Raw genomic sequence first — 7,690 nt, 5'->3', positions numbered from 1 at the left:
GCGCGTCTGTGCCGGGCGCGCGTCTCCCCGTCCCCGCTGCGCCCGCCCGCCGCGATCGGCTCTGGCCCGTTGCGCCGCGGGCCCGGGACAAAAATCCCCCCGAAATGCTGGGCTGGCGTGAAAGGCCCAAGGAGGGAGCAGGGCACTCTGACGGGGCATAGCGCTTTCTTTCTTGCTGACTGCCCTCTCCTTCAGAGCCCGGCTGGGCTTTGCTGGGGAGGAGGGCGGCTCTCAATACCTTTTTACTCCGTAGTTCGCACCTGGAGAGCTGACTACAGCTTCCAGCAGCCACTGGGGCTTGCTTTCGTTTTCTGATTGTTTTGGATGTTCCCGGATAACGTTTGTCTTAACAGCGGCTTCAGTGAATGTTGGGAGTTGTAGTCAATTTCCTCATGGCACTTCTGTCTCTGGGAAGAGCCTTCACCAGGGGCAGGATTTCCAGGTAATCACAGTCCGTGGAATTGCTTCTTTCTTTATAATTATTATTATTTATTTATTTGGCTTTATGCCCCTTTTGATCAGGACACAGTGCAGCAGAGTGTGCCATCACATCAGCTCAGATGGTGCTTCCTCGCTTTCTCATGGTGCTTTAATTTCAAAGCAAGTGACTGATACAGAAGCATTTTAAACAAAACTTGTGCTTTGGACTTCCAGAAGCCTGCAGAAATAAACGTCGGATTTATAGCTTTCATCTCTAGACTCTGCTTCCATGGAGTTTGTTCTCCTACAGACAGCTCAATTAAACTGTGTATAACCCTGTGCAGCTGCCCCAGCACATCAGACCCCAGCAGCTTTTTGGCTGGGACAGCTGATGGCTGATGCAGCTTTTTGGCCTGGCTGGCTGCTGCCCTGTGACAGAGCCGAGGCACCAAAGAGCTGCTGATTATTCACAACGGTCAGAACATGAATTGTGGCAATGCACATTTCTCTCCGGCCATCTGGTGTGGTTTTTGTTGGGGATGTGCCCCAGGAACCCAACCCAGCTAGGAGGACTTGTTGATAGGTGGCCCCTGTCCTGGCAGTGATGTTTTTGTGATACAAACACCTGCTCTACTGAAACCCCTTGGAGATGCAGTGCCTCGTGCCATGCTCCTGCCAGCACCCGTCCTGCAATGGCAACTGTTGACCATTAGGACCCTGATTTCTTTGGCACTGGTGACCCAGAAGTGATTCCTCCTTTATCTCCTACCAATTCCCCAGGCACCAATTTTTCCAGGCCTTTTGTCCTTGCAATCAGCTGGGGTCTATGTGGCCAAAAAAGTGGGATTTGCCATAAGGGGAGATGGCTCCAACAGCACTGCTGCTTTTACAAGAAGCCTCTGCCCTGATGCAGGAACCAGGCTGTCACAGATTTGTTCATCACTGTTTAGACAGAGGAGGGAGATTAATGATTAAACTGATTGTGAGCACCTTCTGCTGGAAGTGCCTACTACAGCAAACCAAGCCTGGTGTGATTAATGAAATCCATTGTGGCCACAGTGTTCATCTCTAATTCTTCTTTCGGTGTATAAAACGAAAAGAGATTAGATTGAGATGGTTTTAATCCCTCAAACAAAGCCTGAAACAAACCCCAGAGCTGCATCTGTTTGGATGGGGAGGGGAAAATGCTATTGCTTGATGGAGGAGATGTAAATCAGTGCTATGTTTTGCACATATGGCACTGCGTCTCTGTCCATAGGCACCTGATTGCTGTTGCTGCTTCTCTTCCCCTAGATGGGCTCAGATGTGTCCTTGGAGAACCACAGCCAACAACAACAAATAGGGCTGATGATTGCACAGACCATTTAAGAGAACTCTGATTGATTCAAGCACGCAGAGAATTGAGATCAAGTGGTGTGATCACATCACAAGTATGCATGGCATCTCATCCAGGACGTATGCTTTCATGGTGGCATTGGGAAATGAGGGTGAAAATAACATATTCATATAAGGGAGTGGTGTAAGATTGTTTATAGGAGAAGTGATCATTTTTTTCCCTTCTCAGGTGAGAAACTGCAGAAGAGGAGCAAGTAGCAAAAGTTAGTCTGACTTGGACAGGGACAAGGGACGTGTATGGGAACTGTTGAGTCCTGGCCTGAAGCACTGATGGAGCACCTGGGAAAAGGACCTGGTCAGCTCTGGGAGCACAGGTGAAGGCAATTCAGCCCTGTGATAGGAAGGGATGGAGCCTGGCTGCACCTCTCTTAGACCTCATTTAAGGGCTGGCTGCCACTGGGGCAGGTTCTGTGGTTGGAGATCTCTCCCTTGGGGTGTTTTCCCTGTGAACCTGGATCTTTGGAGATGGGTGAGCACCTTTCCATTCACACTAGTCCCTTTGTTATTACACCTCCTGTGCTGCTGTTCTGTGTGTTGATCTTTCTGATTGTTACAGGACAGCACTTTATTCTTCAGTAATTTCCCCTTCCTGTTTTTCCCCATCTTGTGATAACCCAGCTCAGAAAATAAGCCATAGGAAGGCTGGAGAACTCATCTAAAGGAGCCACTCAGGGCAATTTGCTCTGTTGGATGGGTTCTGAAAGGATTGAGATACTGAAACAGGCAATCCAATTTAAGCAGCAGATAGAGCTGTGTGTGTTGTCCTCCCCAGAGGGTCAAGGAGAGGTGAGCTCAAAGCTGCGCAGGCTCTTCAAGCCCAGTGTCAAGTGCACTGTTAGAAGTGGTGCTTTGAAATGAACACTGCCTTCCAGGGATTCCACTGTTGGGTCTCTTCACAAAGGAGGTGTAACAGAGGGTCTGGATCTCTTATGGTCACACCAGTTAATGCTGGCATGCACTGAACTGCGCGGTGTGGGTGAAGCAGGACAGATCATTTTGAGCACATCTGAATGGCTACAAGTCCAATAAAGACCCGAGTGCTTCCACTTGGGCTGGGAGGGCAGCAGGCAGAAATGGAGTGCTGCAGGCAATCATCCTTTCTTATTTAGAGGAAGGAGACTGAGAGACTTGTTACAGGAAAGCAGACTGCTGCCCTATGCTTTTACAGCTCTCTGTGACGGGAGAGGAATTTCCATTAGCATCTTTAGTCTTCCTGCTGGGGGCTGACAGTTTTGCAGGGAGGACAGCACACATTCTAAGGTTTACTTTGCCATTCTCTCTCATATCTGAGTGATTAATTGCTTGATTTTTTTATTTTTATTTTTTTTCTCTTTGCTTTGCTGAGCTTTCCGACAAAGGTTTGAAGTTATTTTGGTGTTCTACATCCATGCATGCTGATGTGTCTTCCATGTTGCTCAACCTCCTGCTGCTGTCAGATGGGCAGCAAGAAGCACAGGCAGATGAGGAGAGTTTGCTCAGAGGTTGCAGTTGCCCAGATGAATAATTAAAAGCGATACGTGTCTTGCTTTCAAAGCAGGTCAGAACTGTAAAGCCAGAGATAGCACTCCTGTGCGACCTTTCTTCCTCTTTGCTTCCCTAACATCCAAAGCTATGTGGTCTGTACGTGCCCAGGTTCTCCCCAGTGCCAGGGATGGGAAATATAAGATGGGAAAGTGATTGGTGGGGATTGGCAAGGGGGAAGAGGATGGAAATTTCTGCTTTAACGGAAGGGAGGAGGAAGCTGTTATGGGTGTTAGCCATGTTAGACCATCCTGATTCTTCCCAAGATGCCAGGTCCCCAAAGAGTTCCCAGCAAGCTTGTTTCCCATGGTTATCAACATAATGTCATTAAGAGCAGAAAAAACACTGACACCAAAGTGACTCATAACGCTGAAGTTGGAAGAAAAAACTCTTGATTGCTTAAGGGTACAAAAACATGGCCTGAGTGACTCAGTACTGCCTAAGGACAGAGCTGACACCTGGCTGTGCTCACTCCACTGCCAAGCTGTGAGGAACAAGGGATGCAAAGGGAAAAGAATAGGATAATGGATTGAACTTGTTACATGGCACATATGAGCATTGTGCCAAGGCGTCTGTGAGTTAGGGATATATTTATATCCTGCTGTAGCTTTTAGTCACTGTTTCAGGTGTGCAGTTTGGAAGAATGCCATAGCCATCTCTCCAGACCAAAGCGCACACATAGAACTATTCTGGAATTTGTGGAGTCATGCAGCCAATATTTCAGGCCAACTTGAATTGCTAGGGGTAGCAGTCTGGCAGTTTGACTTGGTTTTGCTCCTGGTCCCCATGGGCCAGATGATGTATGTGCCACTTTGCACCTAGGATCCTTCTTGACTTAGCTACATCTCACTGAGGAGGAAAAAAAACTCTTGTGGCAGATGGGGAAGGTTTGCTCCAGGCAGACTCTGGACATATTGAGAGTCCAAGATGAACACTCAAGTTCTTGTTTGCATTTCTTCATAGGCATCCATTAGGTCCTAACATTGCCTTCAGTGGTGTTGGCCACCATACTGTTTTGCACCCATTATATGATTAGGCTTTGTGGGGGAAAAAATATTTCTTTAGGACCATCTTGTTTTGCTTCTTATTATATGCTATGATTTGCAGTGATTCATAAAAGAATGATGATCTTTGATCATTAGACTGTAATTGAGTGTGTTGACATGGAGCGATCTTGGTTGTAACACAGGCTCCTCACTCACTGTTGTGATCACTCGTGTCATGACAACAGCAGCTCTACCAGGTATTTGTGTTTCATTGAACAATATGTTGTTATGGAAACTGGTGTTCTGTAAATTATCTGAAGAGAGGCCCGATTCATTTCTTGGGAGCAAGAAGTTTGTAAGAAAATGTAGAAGATCTATGGGTCATTAGCTACTTGGTGTCAGTGGCAGTGCCATAGCATCTTGTGCAAGATGTGACCAGTTGACCTTCACAGCAAATGTGTGCCAGTGGATGTGCCCAGCAGGAGCTGAGCTGGTTCCCATGCACGTTCATGTGACCCTTGCCAGGTGTGGAGAGCACAAAGTGCCATCTGCAGGGCTCACGAGCTCCTAACGCTTTGCCCTGGCTTTGCTGTGGCAGGAAGGATGTGCCCTTTGGGCTTTGACGTTGAACTGTGGGGAGTGGAGACTGAGAGACATGGATAATGTGATCTGAGAACCTTTTGCTCCTGTTCAATCGCTTACCCTTTTCAGGCAGATTGTGTATGCTGGTTTCTTACCTTAACGTAAAGGAATGAGCAGCCTTGAGGGACTTCTGCTTTGGGGTATTTTGTCCAAAGAAACCTACCTGTCTGTCTGGATCCTCTTATTCACTAAATCCAAGCATGGAACTTCTCCAGACCTGAGCTGTCACCTCATTAGGAGCCAGGCAGTGCTGCCTGGGTGGAGGCATCCCGGATATGTGCAGTGCAGAAGCTTTCAGAGAGCTTTTGCAGCCCTCATTACCTATGAGAGGAGAAGCTTTTCATCTCCAGAGCTGTTTCTTCAGCTCTTTTCAGCAGCATGAACTACGATAAACATGTGGGTGGAAAACCACTGAACAGAAGTAATTAAGTGGCTCCTGGTTAGCTGGAGCTCACTCTACATGGTTGAGGGGCCCTGCATTAGTGTGAGTCAGGGAGTGCTATTCTTCAGCATCCTTCTCCCTTTTAATGCTTTCAAACTGTGTTTACTTCTCTCTCTTTTAAACTGATTATTGAAAAGGCTGTTGTTACCTTGTATGTGCCATCCTGAGGCCATAGTTATATGCCTGCCCTTCTTGGCATTAGGACACAGAGGATGGGCAGGGGTCAGGTAGGGTAAGATTTCTATGTGTTAATGGGATCAAACATGGAAATATTCCTTCTTTTCATCTTGCCAGTATCAGTTCAATCTGGAAAAGTTACATATTGCTTCTTAATGTTGTATAAATACTAGATTGCACTGCAGCAACTACTATGTGCTATCTCACAAGAAGTGGAGTGCTCTGTATTGAAATGGGTGTTCAGAAAGAAATCAGTGCAGAAAAAGAAGGATAAAGTAATAAAACTTCTCATTATGCGACTTTGAGAAGACCAAGCTCTGTTCAAACTGCTCTTTCCTCCTGAACCAGCTTTCAGCAAGTGGAGTTGGGATGGGAGATGCAGAGATGTCCATGTCCTCAGGAGCAGTGGCTTTGTGGGATGGTCTGACGCACAGACCTCTCCCTCTCTTGGCTCTGGAGGGCACCTGGAAATGTCCACCTTTCTTCTGCCAGTCTGGGCACAGGGAACACTGCAAGTGCAAGGAAAAGAACTTCCAGCCAATCATTTGCTTCCCAGTCTGATTAATGGGGGGTTAATTTGGGTGTTGTCATCTATCTTGCTACAAAAATATTCCATTTATAATCTCTCCAGGAAAAAAAAAACAAACAAACAAACCACAAATCTGGTATTTTCACGTTCCAGTTACTGGTTTCTAAATCCCCTTTGCTTTGCCACCTTTCTGCCTCACTGAATGGAGGGTTGCCAGACTGGCATGTATCTCTCTGGGGCCTGCTGCCCACATAGCAGGTAGCACATTCCAACTCAGAATAGCAGAGTAAGAGTTTGTAAGAGTGCAGGTCAGCTTGGGCTGGCAGGGAAAGAGGTTTGTTTGCTTTGCGTGTTGCTGTGTGAGAGTATTTGACAACGAAATAAAGCTCAGTATGAGTAATTTCCATTTTAAGCTCATAGTTATGTATAAGACTGCAAGAGGGGAAAAAATTGCCAAATAATAGCTGAGACATATCGCTGAATTATGGATATTGGCTTCTGTTTAATTACTTGCAGACTGCACCATCCTTCTGGAAAGGCAACTGCAGGACTTTCTGTAGCACTGTTCAGCTTGCCTGCATCTGGCAGATGTCATTCTTTGGGATTAGAAAATAAATTATTTTCCATCACTTCCACTGCTCAAAAGAAAAGGGGGGGGGAAAAAAAAAAGCTTTTTTTTTCCTATCTGGTGCTTTGCATCACTAAGAGGAGCATAACTTTGGAAGCTCTCTCATTTTTCTGCTATGCTGTTAGTGTAGGAACTCGGTACAGCCCCGTGCTGAGCCTGAGGTCACTGCTTTATAGTGACATTACAAATGAATTAATAGGAATGCTCTGGGTGCTTTAGGATCTGTTCCTCTCACCTCCCTTGCACTGCAGCACTAGGGGAGCACACCTCAGCATGTGGGGCCAGCAGGACTGAAGTCCCCTTGGCCTGTATATTCTGGGAAGTCACCATGCGTGTGTGGCTGTCACAGCTCCATCCAAATGTCCCTGTATGACACACACACACACACACACACACACACACACACACACACACACTGCCATCAGGCTTTTCTGAGAACTATATTTCTTTATTTTTTTGGGGTGGACTCCCGAGGATGAAGGAAGGGAAAGCTGTAATCACAGCTGAAGTCAGAGGTGTGTGATGCTGATGATATTAAAAGAGCTGAATGGAACATGAGCTTGAGAAGAAGCTGCAGAGCTTGAGATCAAAACATAAGAGGCATGGAAAATATGTAAGAGGTTAGCTTTACGTGCAAAAAAGGGGAAGGAAAGAAACCATATTACAGTAGCTTTATTGGTCACTTATTAAATTGTGAGATAAATCACGCTTGTAATTTAAAAGAAGTATTTCTGTATTCTTGCTGGAAGGACCTAGTTCACACTAGCTGTAAATGTGTTAGGACAGAAAAATCGAAGTGCTCAAATGCTGTGAGGCACTCTCATCGGATCGCAATGCCTTTTTGAAGCAGTAATTCAGTGATTGATCAGAGGAGATCTAATTAGCTAACCACATTAAGTGGAAAAAGCAGCACCACGAAGAAAGCCGTGATGCTCTGGGTTGATGGATCT

This window comes from Lagopus leucura, unplaced genomic scaffold (assembly GCF_019238085.1).
Source record: "Lagopus leucura isolate 7727_CA_CO unplaced genomic scaffold, USGS_WTPT01 Super-Scaffold_806, whole genome shotgun sequence".
NCBI classification, from domain to species: domain Eukaryota; kingdom Metazoa; phylum Chordata; class Aves; order Galliformes; family Phasianidae; genus Lagopus; species Lagopus leucura.
This window is presented reverse-complemented; position numbering follows the sequence as displayed.